The sequence below is a fragment of the Bos indicus genome, chromosome 20 (genome assembly GCF_029378745.1).
Source record: "Bos indicus isolate NIAB-ARS_2022 breed Sahiwal x Tharparkar chromosome 20, NIAB-ARS_B.indTharparkar_mat_pri_1.0, whole genome shotgun sequence".
In the NCBI taxonomy this organism is placed as follows: Eukaryota; Metazoa; Chordata; class Mammalia; order Artiodactyla; family Bovidae; genus Bos; species Bos indicus.
This window is the reverse complement of record NC_091779.1, coordinates 52,838,873-52,850,991: the sequence shown is the minus strand read 5'-3', so window position 1 is coordinate 52,850,991 and position 12,119 is coordinate 52,838,873. Positions and strand designations below refer to the sequence as shown.

At 36.6% G+C, this 12,119-nt stretch overlaps 1 protein-coding gene across 2 annotated transcripts in view; it reads right to left on the bottom strand.

Annotated features, from left to right (window-relative positions):
- CDH18 (cadherin 18) overlaps window positions 1-12,119 on the bottom strand; it is a 1,273,978-nt gene that overhangs the window by 898,331 nt on the left and 363,528 nt on the right. For both annotated transcript variants that reach the window (XM_070774814.1, XM_070774815.1), the window contains exon 2: window positions 575-636. The gene's annotated coding sequence lies outside the window, so the exon portion shown is untranslated. The remainder of the gene's footprint in view (window positions 1-574; window positions 637-12,119) is intronic.

The following is a 12,119-nucleotide window of genomic DNA, read 5'->3' as shown; positions in this document are numbered from 1 at the left end:
GATAAATTATGATTAATAGCCAGGAACAGTTATACCTCTAGAGTCAGATGTTGAAAGACATTATAAAACACAAATAAATTCAGTGCTCATTAGGAAAGAGATCTACATCTAGCAACAAGTTCAAATGATTAACAAAAATGCATAATCTGATTTATTGATGTATTCCAAGCCCACACATACATAAAAGTACATTTTAGAAATAGTTTTTTTTTATATTGAAATATAGTAATATACCATTAATTGAGTTATCTGAATGTTAAGTTTTTATCTATTTTGCATTATCAGTCTCTTCCTTGAGCTTTCCCTTAAAACTATTTTTAGAAATACTTATGAAAGTCAGTCTAATATCAAGGTACCTTTGCTGGTTCTATAACATTTGAAAAATGTGCCATAAGAATGAGTTCAAATTTTATTAGAGAAAATAATGGTATATTTTTAGAGAGTGAATTTTAAAACACAAAAGAAATTGTTCTGTCAAACCTCTAAATATCTAAGAATATAAAATCTTTAAGAGAAACAATTTTTATATTTCTATAACTTTTTAATATAACAGATATTACATGGAAAATTTTACCTTGCAATTCACTTTATGAATGTTTGATGATATATTTTCTTATGTGTGTCTGTGATTGGGTCCTGAAGAGAAAAAAAGAAAAAAATACATGAAGAACTTTTTAATCTTTATATCATAAAAAGCTACACATAACCATGGACTGTTGCCTACAAGTCTCCTCTATCCATATAATTCCCCAGGCAAGAATACTGGAGTAGGTTGCCATTTTCATTTACATTTCCAGGGCATCATCACCACCCAGCAATCAAACTCAGGTCTCCTGCCTTCCAGGTGTATCCTTTACCATCTGAGCCACCAGGGAAGCCCATAGAAAGGAATAGTTCATTACAAATTTCTTAATATCACTCAAGAATCCAACTCATGAGGACATAATGGAGGATGAGGAGCAAATACAGCAGTTTTTGAAGAGGCAAAATATTGAGAGAAATTGAACTACCAGATTTTTGTTTTTTTAGATCATAGCCTTCTGAAATAGAGACTCTAGTGGAATATCAGTCTCTTATGAGATTTGAACAATTTTAGTTACATTCTCTGAACCACTGTTACTTCAGTTGATTAAGATATATATGCTCTTCATAGAGGTTCAAATAATAACTTAGGGTTATAATCTATTTGAAGACCTTAGCTTTGTTCTTAATGTATAGTCAATATTAAAATATAAAGTATTAGTAGAGATTTCAAGTAATAAAATAATACTTATAAGAATAGTAATTAATAATAATATGCATCATAAATTCAATATTGTACTTTGAAACCATAGATTATGGAAAATATATCAGAATATAAATGCAAGAAATACTAAAATTTACCTAAAATATATGTAAAACAAGGCAGTTTTATAAATCAATATGAAGTATATTATTCTATAATTGGGACTGATGTTTGAGTAAATTAAGAATATTTTTCATATTTTATTATGTATACAACATAATTTCAATTGTATTGAAGTGCTTAAATTGAAAAGAGAATATTAAAAGGAGAAAAATAAAAGGAAACATGTGTGATCTCAGAGGGTAATAAAGGTTTTTCAGAACTTAAAAGTAAATGGCATAAGACTTATTCTTATTCTTACTAAAATTATCTTAGCAAGACTTTAGGTGAAGATGTAATTTGCTATGAACTCTTTTTCCTAAAACTTATAGATCATTCATGCAATAATGATTTACTGCATACCTGATATGTACCAAACCTTATTATTCGTGCTAAGGATACAGCAGTGACCAAAAGAGACAAAACAACCACCCTCATGATGCTTACATTGTGGAGAGTGAGAGATAAAAGTATATACTTAAATAAGTTTGTATGTATTGAATGTAAAATCATTGTTTAATAATTGATAAAATGATTTTATCAAGTGCCATAAAAAATAGGCAAGAAGTGTTAAGAATTACTGGTCCTCATCCAGGGAGAAACGACATAAGAGATGATATTGGCATCCAGTAGAAAATTTGAAACTGCATAAAAATATTTGGTAATTTACTATCAGTGTGGAAATGATGACGTACACATATATTATAAACTCCATAAAATGAAAGGTTAAGACTGAGCCCTTTAAAGTCAGAGGAATGAGGAGGAGCCACAGTTAAAACAGGAAATAGTAGGAAGATGTCTTGGGAGCACAGTTAAGAAAAAGAGATTTGAAGTAGTTTGGAGATCTTGATTACATACCTGTCTGAGCGTTCAGTACAGTTTAGTTCAGTCGCTCAGTCGTGTCTGATTCTTTGCAACCCCATGAACCGCAGCACACCAGGCCTCCCTGTCCATCACCAACTCCCAGAGTCCACCGAAACCCATGTCTATTGAGTCGGTGATTCCATCCAACCATCTCATTCTCTGTAGTCCCCTTCTCCTCCTGCCCTCAAACTTTCCCAGCATTAGGGTCTTTTCCAATGAGTCAGCTCTTCGCATCTGGAGGCCAAAGTATTGGAGTTTCAGCTTCAACATCAGTCCTTCCAATGAACACCCAGGACTGATCTCCTTTAGGATGGACTAGTTGGATCTCCTTGCAGTCCAAGGACCCTCAAGAGTCTTCTCCAACACCACAGTTCAAAAGCATCAATTCTTCGGCGCTCAACTTTCTTCACAGTCCAACTCTCACATCCATACATGACCACTGGAAAAACCATAGCCTTGACTAGATGGACCTTTGTTGGCAAAGCAATGTCTCTGCTTTTAAATATGCTGTCTAGGTTGGTCATAACTTTCCTTCCAAGGAGTAAGTGTCTTAATTCATGGCTGCAATCATCATCTGCAGTGATTTTGGAGCCCAGAAAAATAAAGTCAGCCACTGTTTCCACTGTTTCCCTATCTATTTGCCATGAAGTGATGGGACTGATGCCATGATCTTAGTTTTCTGAATGCTGAGCCTTAAGCTAACTTTTTCACTCTCCTCTTTCACTGTGATCAAGAGGCACTTTAGTTCTTAACTTTCTGCCATAAGGGTGGTGTCATCTGCATATCTGAGGTTATTGATATTTCTCCCAGCAATCTTGATTTCAGCTTGGGCTTCCTGCAGCCCAGCGTTTCAAATGATGTACTCTGCATACAAGTTAAATAAGCAGGATGACAATATACAGCCTTGACATACTCCCTCTCCTATTTGGAACCAGTCTGTTGTTCCATGTCCAGTTCTAACTGTTGCTTCCTGACCTGCATACAGGTTTCTCAAGAGGCAGGTCAGGTGGTCTGGTATGCCCATCTCTTTCAGAATTTTCCACAGTTTATTGTAATCCACACAGTCAAAGGCTTTGGCATCGTCAATAAAGCAGAAATAGATGCTTTTCTGGAACTCTCTTGCTTTTTCCATGATCCAGTGGATGTTGGCAATTTGATCTCTGGTTCCTCTGCCTTTTATAAAACCAGCTTGAACATCTGAAAGTCCATGGTTCATGTATTGTTGAAGCCTGCTTGGAGAATTTTAAGCATCACTTTACTAGCATGTGAGATGAGTGCAATTGTGCAGTAGTTTGAGCATTCTTTGGCATTGCCTTTCTTTGGGATTGGAATGAAAACTGACCTTTTCCAGTCCTGTGACCACTGCTGAGTTTTCCAAATTTGCTGGCATATTGAGTGCAGCACTTTCTCAGCATTGTCTTTCAGGATTTGAAATAGCTCAACTGGAATTCCATCACCTCCACTAGCTTTGTTCATAGTGATGCTTCCTAAGGCCCACTTGACTTCACATTCCAGGGTGTCTGGCTCTAGGTGTGTGATCACACCATCATGCTTATCTGGGTTGTGAAGATCTTTTTTGTAGAGTTCTTCTGTGTATTCTTGCCATCTCTTCTTAATATCTTCTGCTTATGTTAGGTCCCTACCATTTATGTCCTTTATTGTGCCCATCATTTCATGAAATGTTCCCTGGGTATTTCTAGTTTTCTTGAAGAGATCTCTAGTCTTTCCCATTCTATTGTCCCATTCTATTGTCTGTGCATGCTGGGTGCTAATTTGCGTCAGTTGTGTCCAACTTTTTGTGACCCATGGGCTGTAGCCCACCAGGTTCCTCTGTCCATGGGATCTTCTAGGCAAGACTACTGGAGCAGGTTGCCATGCCCTTCTGTAGGATATCTTTCCGACCCAGAAGTCGAACCCATGTCTCTTACATGTCCTGCATTGGCAGGCGGGTTCTTTACCACTGAGCCATCTAGGAAGGCCATCTACCTGTCTAACTATTATATATATATTGAAAGAAAAATATCTCAGAGTCCTTTAGAACACATACTATTCAGAAGTTTCAGGCTCCCAACATGTATATTCTCATATTCCTAATTCAGAACTCTTAACTCTTCAATATGGCCTTTCTTAAAATAAGAGTTTAAATCCAGTGTGACTGGTTTATAAGTTTGAGCTGAGGAATTAGTGTTGATACAGGGTTCACATGCCTTATTACTAGGAATTCAAGTCATTCACTTGAATGTTCTATGAGAGGGACACTCAAATGTGAGCACATAGAGACTCACTTATGTGTAGCATACATTTTCTGCAAAGGTTATCATAGCCCTGGTGTTAATGAGACCAATAGTATACACTGGTCATTTCATCTCTGCCTCATTGCTAGAAATATGATGCTTTCTTCCATTTCTATGGCATAATGCATGGCATGGACTCTAATTGTGACACAGTCCTCTAGAACTTCCCTGATGGCTCAGACAGTAAAGAATCTGCCTGCAATGCAGGAAACCTGGATTCAACCCCTGGGTTGGGAAGATCTCCTGGAATAGGAAATAGCAACCCACTTTCGTGAGCTTGCCTGGACAATCACATAGACAGAGGAGCTGGGTAGTCCATGTGGTCACAAAAGGTGAGACATGACTGTGAGACTGACTTAACTGTTTAAAATCTGACAAAGGAAAATTAGTTTGTAATTATCCTTAGCTTAGTGAAAACTGCTCAGTCAACCAGGAGATGTCACTAATGAATAATAACTCCATCTACTGTGTTGCAAACATTTATTCAAATTTATGGGAATGGTTCAGCCAAATACTTTCTGTAAAGGATTTATAATATTGTCCCCATACTAGGAAACATATATTTCACTTTTCTTTTAAATCACATCTTTCTTGCCTTTACAGCAATTTCTATGTGCCTAATATTTTAAAATGTAATAATTATTTTAGAGACAATTTCAACAAGTACTAATTTGCACTTCTGAGCTCTTAAAGTAATGAAAAATACACTTCTAACTAGAGAAGGAATATTTTAGGAAGTATATTTAGTCACTTCAAAATGTATTCTCAGTTACTGTATAGGTCACTGTTTCAAGCTTTTCATATGATATTGTATTCCACTTGATTTCAAACCTCTTTCAAAATTATTGGCTTCTATATTCACAGAAACTAAAGTCTTTCCAGGTAGTCTAAAAATAACAAAAAAGAGACATGATAGAATAAATACAATAATACTACAGCCCTTTGATTTAATTTTATTTTATTAAGACATTATTGTGTTAGAGCAGTTTAAGGTTCACAGCAAAATTGAAGGGACATCCAGAGATTTCCATGTACCCTTTGCCCTCACATATGCATGGTCTCTCTCATTATCACCATCCCCAACATAATGGTGTATTTAGTACAATTTACAAACCTAGACTGACACATCATAATTAACCCAAAGTCCATAGTTTACATATGGTTCACTCTTGGAATTGTACATTATATGGGCTTAGAGAAATGTATTATGATATTTATCATTAGGTATCATGCAGAATATTTTGGGGCCTCCCTGGTGTCTCAGTGGTAAAGACTCCACCTATAATGCACAAAACCCAGGTTCAACTCCTGGGTCAGGAAGATCCCCTGGAGAAGGAAACGGCAACCCACTTTAGCATTTGTGCCTGGAGAATCCCATGGATAGAGGAACGTGGCAGGCTACCGTCCATAGGATCACAAAGAGTCTGACACGACTAAAGCAACTTAGCACACATATGCAGTACTTTTACTGCCCTTAAAATCCTGTGTTCTGTTCACTTTCCCATTCCCTTTGTCAATTCCTGGCAAACATTTAACTTTTTCTAGTTTTCATAGTTTTGTCTTTTTCAGAATGTCATGGAGTTGAAATCATACAGTAGATAGCCTTTTTAGATTGCCTTATTATGACTCAGCTGGTAGAGAATCCACCAGTAATGCAGGAGATTTGGGTTCTATCCCTGGGTTGGGAAGATCACCTGGAGAAGGGAAAGGCTACCCACTGCAGTATTCTGGCCTGGAGAATTCCATGGACTGTAGTCCATGGGGTTTCAAAGAGTCTATGACTGAGATACTTTCACTGATGATGATACACATATATTCAAGGTTTCTTCATATCTTTCCAGGGCTTTAAAACTCATTTTTTTGTGCTGAGTAATAATCCATTGTCAGGATGTACCACAGTTTATTTATTCACTTATCCACTGAAGGACATCTTGGTTGCCTCCATGTTTTGGTAATTATGAATAAAACTGCTAACAATACCAATGTGTAGGCTTTTGTGTGGATATGTTTTCCACTCTTTGAAGTAAATACCCAAGACCATGATTTTGGATTGCATAATAAAAATATATTTAGTTTTGTAAGAAGAGCTTCCCTGGTAGCTCAGCTGGTAAAGAATCCATCTACAATGCAGGAGACCCCAGTTTGATTCCTGGATTGGGAAGATCCACTGGAGAAGGGACAGGAAACCCACTTCAGTATTCTCATATCCATACTAATGTGAGAGTTGAACCATAAAGAAGGCTGACAGCCAACGAATTGATGCTTTTGCACTGTGGTGCTGGGGATGACTTTGATAGTTCGTTGAGCAAGGAGATCAAACTAGTCAATCCTAAAGCAAATCAACCATGAATATTTATAGAAAGGACTGATGCTGAAGCTGAAGCTCCAATACTTTTGCCATCTGATGTGAAGAGCTGACTCATTGGAAAAGACCCTGATGCTAGGAAAGACTGCGGGCAGGAAGAGAAGTGTGTGACAGAGGAAGAGATGGTTGGATGGCCTAAGGGACACAATGGATATAAGTTTGAGCACACTCTGGGAGACAATGAAGGACAGGGAAGCCTGGCATGCTGCCGTCCATGGGGTCACAGAGTCTGACATGACTGAGGGACTGAACAACAATAAAAACAAGTCTATATATATATATATATTGGCAAGTCTATGTCTTGTTTCTGTTCTTTTCTATTGATTTACTCATCTGTCCTTTCGCCAGTATTTCACTGTCTTGATTACTTGAAATGTATAGTAACTCTTGAAGTCATTTAGTCTCAGTTCTCCAGTTTTGTTCTTCTCCTTGAATCAGTGTTGATTATTGTGGTTCTTGGACAATTCTTTGTAACATTTAGACCCGTTTTGTTGATAGCCACCAAATAAGTTGTTGGGGCTTTTTTAAGGGATTGCCTTGAATCTCTAGATCAAGTTTTGAGAAGAATTGAAATCTTGACAATATTGTTTTTCTAACCATAACTATGGAATCTCTCCATACATTTAGTTCTTTGATTTTGTTCATCAGAGTTCTTTAGTTTTCCTCATTTAGATCATGTATTGATACATGTTTGATTGGTTTGTTCCTAAGTATTTCATTTTTTGTATGTTTATGTAAATGCTATTACATATTTAATTTCAAATTCCACTTGATCATTGATAGTATATGGAAAAGCAATTGACTTTTGTGTATTAAATTTGTATTATGCAACATTTCTATAATCACTTATTTAGAAGTTTTTTGTTCAGTTATTTTGGATTTTCTGTGAGTAATCAAGTCATTTACAAACAAAGACAATTTTATTTCTTCCTTCTAAATCCCCTTACATTTATATTTCCTTTTCTTTTTTATTGCATTACCTAAAGCTTTCAGTAGATTTTTTAAATTGGAGGATAATTGCTTTACAATGTTGTGTTGGTTTCTACCACCTAAAAATGTGAATCATTCATATGCACTCAGTAGATTTTTAAAAGGAGTGGGAACATCCTTGATTTATACCTGAGCTCAGTAGGAAAGTTTCCAGTTTCTCATAATTAAGTGTGATGATAGAATGATTTGACTGTGCTTTTTAAGAACCATGCCAACCTAAAGACAAATTCAAGTATTATATTGCCTTTTTTTTTTTTTTAAGAATCTAAATCTATCAGTAAGAATCCCATAAGAATATAATGTATTAAAAGATCTCTGTTAAAGTATGCTTCTCTCCCAAGGTCATGTTCTCCTCCCAGGAAAGCTCATATTCAACAATGGATTCTCTTGAGATATAAGGACATGTTTTTCTTATTCTGAGTGGAGAAATCACTAAAGGGTCACCATCATCAAACTCTCACAAAATCTGTTGGGACCACTTTTACAATTACCTTGGAACTTAACTTCTGCTGCTGCTTATTTCCATTTGCTTCCTTCTCTCTCTTTACACATATTTTCATGCAAATATCACCAGCCAGTTAAGCTCCTGTACAATAATCTCCACCTTCTAGTCTTTCTCACAGGTAAGTCAACCTGAAATATAATCCATAACTCTGCAATTTACTGCACATATGGTGGGAAGGCAATAGGTTCAGAAGATCATTTGCTTAAAAATCCAGTTACGCACGCACTAGCCTGTTTTGGTAAACTCTGATTCTTTAAACTAGAGGCTACCTTGAATGGACCTAAAATAACATATTTCATTAGGGCTTGGGGAATTATGAACATGAGCAGAACTATATAACACTAGATTATATTTTGATGTCAATCAATTTGGAGATATTCACAAGAATAATTTTAAATTAAGGTAAATATTTACCTATAGATATATTCATTAAAGAATCACTTTGATAAAGAGAAAATTTAAAACAATTAAAATATTCAAAAGTAAACTACAGTTGCATGTGTCCAATGAAATTATATCTGAAGATTTTAAGGGCATGAGTAAATACTCATGGCATAATACTGCAAAGTCACTTCAGTCTTGTCTGACTCTTTGGGACCTCATGAGCACACTGGGATCCTCTGTCCATGGGAGTATACAGGCAAGAATCCTTGAGTGGGTTGCCATTTTTCCTACAGAGGATCTTCCCAACCCAGGGATCGAACCAACATCTCAAGTCTACTGCTTTGGCAGGCAGATTCTTTACCACTAATGCCACCTGGGAAGCCCTCATGGCATAATAGTAAACAGGTACATATGGATATGGCATAGTTGATGCTTATAAATATGTAATATTTAGAGAAGGAGGAAATAATTCCCAAAATATCACAGGAAAATGGATGAAACATCACAGAAAAAGTCAATGAGAGATAACATTGGATTGACAAAATGATTCTTGAACACCTGACAAAGTGGTTTGTCTTTATTCTAAGAATAGGGTACTAGTTAGGTTAGAGTGTTCTTGCAAAATATCCTTTTCACCATTTATTATCAGGATTAAAATATGCTTCTTAATGCTTAATCACATATAAGAATAATCTATGGAACTTTTATAAATTGTCTGGCTTTGCTCAAAAATTTCACTTCAGGATTAAAAGATATTAATGCATTGAATGATTAGAGATTTATAAATAGTAGTGGAAAAGTAGCAAATGGGATGTATATGAAGAAAGAATTAGCAGAAAGAGGTATAAAAACCCATTATTATATGTAACCTTATCATTGTAAATGTAAGAATAAACAATTATCTTAATTGGGGTGATAGCAATTAAAATAATGAGGAAAGATAAATGAAAACATTTTGTTAACAAAGAGTCTCTATGATTTGGTAATTATACAAAGGGGAGCCTAGAAGTTGAAAAGCTGTGGTAATTCACCACACACACAAAAAAAGTTAAGTGGGGCATGCGAGTTTGTGTGTGGGTGTGTGTGTGTGTGTGCACACACGTGCAGAGGGGGAGAGAGAGAGATTAAGATGAAAAGTTTGCAGGGGATTTCAAGATGTAAATATCTCGATGTAGGCATACAAAGAGGAGTAGAACATTTATAGAAGTAGATATTGGTGTAAATATAGAAGTAAATCAAAATAATAATACAGCCACAGAAATGGATGAAAATCTGGGATAGAACAGAAGTTACCATTGTTTCTTCAGTGAAATTTCATTTTAAAAAGAGAATCAGAGAATGAAATAAGCACGTTTATCTCCAGGAAAAAACAAAACAACTGAGGGTTAATGTAAATAGGCAAGCTGCTACCACTGATTTTGGTTTATAAGACCCTGTTCTTTCTCAAAGCACTACAATTATAAACTTTAAAAATAACATAGTTCTATTCATACTATTTCATTCATGTATCCATTCAAATATTTATGACTAAATTATATCAGATCAGGCACAGCAATATGGCCTGGATATACAGGGAAGAGACTATAGTATGCACCCTTGAGAAGATCATAGCATAAAATTGATAAAACAGAAAAGCAAAATTCAATGAACCCAATGTTAAAGAAAGCTTTGCAGAGCCTGTTCCATTAGAAGAGCAACTTTTCAGATGGGTCACTGGGTGACAGGTTTTCATAACAAGAAAACACATATACAAAAGAATTAATTTTCCACCAGAGTTTTCTTAAATGAAGGAAGAAAAGAAGTGAAATTATACTTCTCACCAATTATTCACTCATTTAATTTCTTGTCTTTGCATACCATATTGGTTTCAGCAATATTCCAATAACTGAATACAAATATAGACTGGATAAGTCTACATTGTGAAAAGTTGTAGCTATTTGTAATGTTCAGTTCAGTTCAGTTCAGTCACTCATCCGTGTCCAACTCTTTGCGACCCCATGAATGGGAGCACGCCAGGCCTCTCTGTCCGTCACCAACTCCTAGAGTTCACTCAGACTCACGTCCATCGAGTCAGTGATGCCATCCAGCCATCTCATCCTCTGTCGTCCCCTTCTCCTGCCCCCAATCCCTCCCAGCATCAGGGTCTTTTCCCATGAGTCAATTCTTTGCATGAGGTGGCCAAAGGATTGGAGCTTCAGCCTCAGCATCAGTCCTTCCAATGAACACCCAGGACTGATCTCCTTTAGGATGGACTGGTTGGATCTCCTCCCAGTCCAAAGGACTCTCAAGAGTCTTCTCCCACACCACAGTTCAAAAGCATCAATTCTTCAGTGCTCAGCTTTCTTTATAGTCGAACTCTTACATCCATACATGACCACTGGAAAAACCATAGCCTTGACTAGATGGACCTTTGTTGGCATAGTAATGTCTGTGGTTTTTAATATGCTATCTAGGTTGGTCATAACTTTCCTTCCAAGGAGTAAGCATCTTTTAATTTCATGGCTGCAATCACCATCTGCAGTGATTTTGGAGCCCAGAAAAATAATGTCTGACACTGTTTCCCCATCTATTTCCCATGAAGTCATGGGACTAGATGCCATGATCTTAGTTTTCTGAATGTTGAGCTTTAAGCCAACCTTTTCACTCTCCACTTTCATTTTCATCAAGAGGCTTTTTAGTTCCTCTTCACTTTCTGCCATATGGGTGCTGTCATCTGCATATCTGAGGTTATTGATATTTCTCTTGGCAGTCTTGATTCCAGCTTGGGCTTCTTCCAGTCCAGTGTTTCTCATGATGTACTCTGCATAGAAGTTAAATAAGCAGGGTGACAATATACAGCCTTGACATATTCCTTTTCCTATTTTTAACCAATCTGTTGTTCCATGTCCAGTTCTAACTGTTGCTTCCTGACCTGCATACAGATTTCTCAAAAGGCAGGTCAAGTGGTCTGGTATTTCCATCTCTTTCAGAATTTTCCACAGTTTATTGTGATCCACACAGTCAAAGGCTTTGGCATAGTCAATAAAACAAAAATAGATGTTTTTCTGGAACTCTCTTGCTTTTTCAATGATCCAGCGGATGTTGGCAATTTCATCTCTAGTTCCTCTGCCTTTTTTTAAACCAGCTTGAATATCTGGAAGTTCACGGTTCATGTATTGCTGAAGCCTGGCCTGGAGAATCACATCCAGAGGAATCTGGCATAGGGTTGCAAAGAGTCTGACAGTACTGAAGCAATGCAAGGAGATCCAACCAGTCCATTCTGAAGGAGATCAGCCCTGGGATTTCTTTGGAAGGAATGATGCTAAAGCTGAAACTCCAGTGCTTTGGCCACCT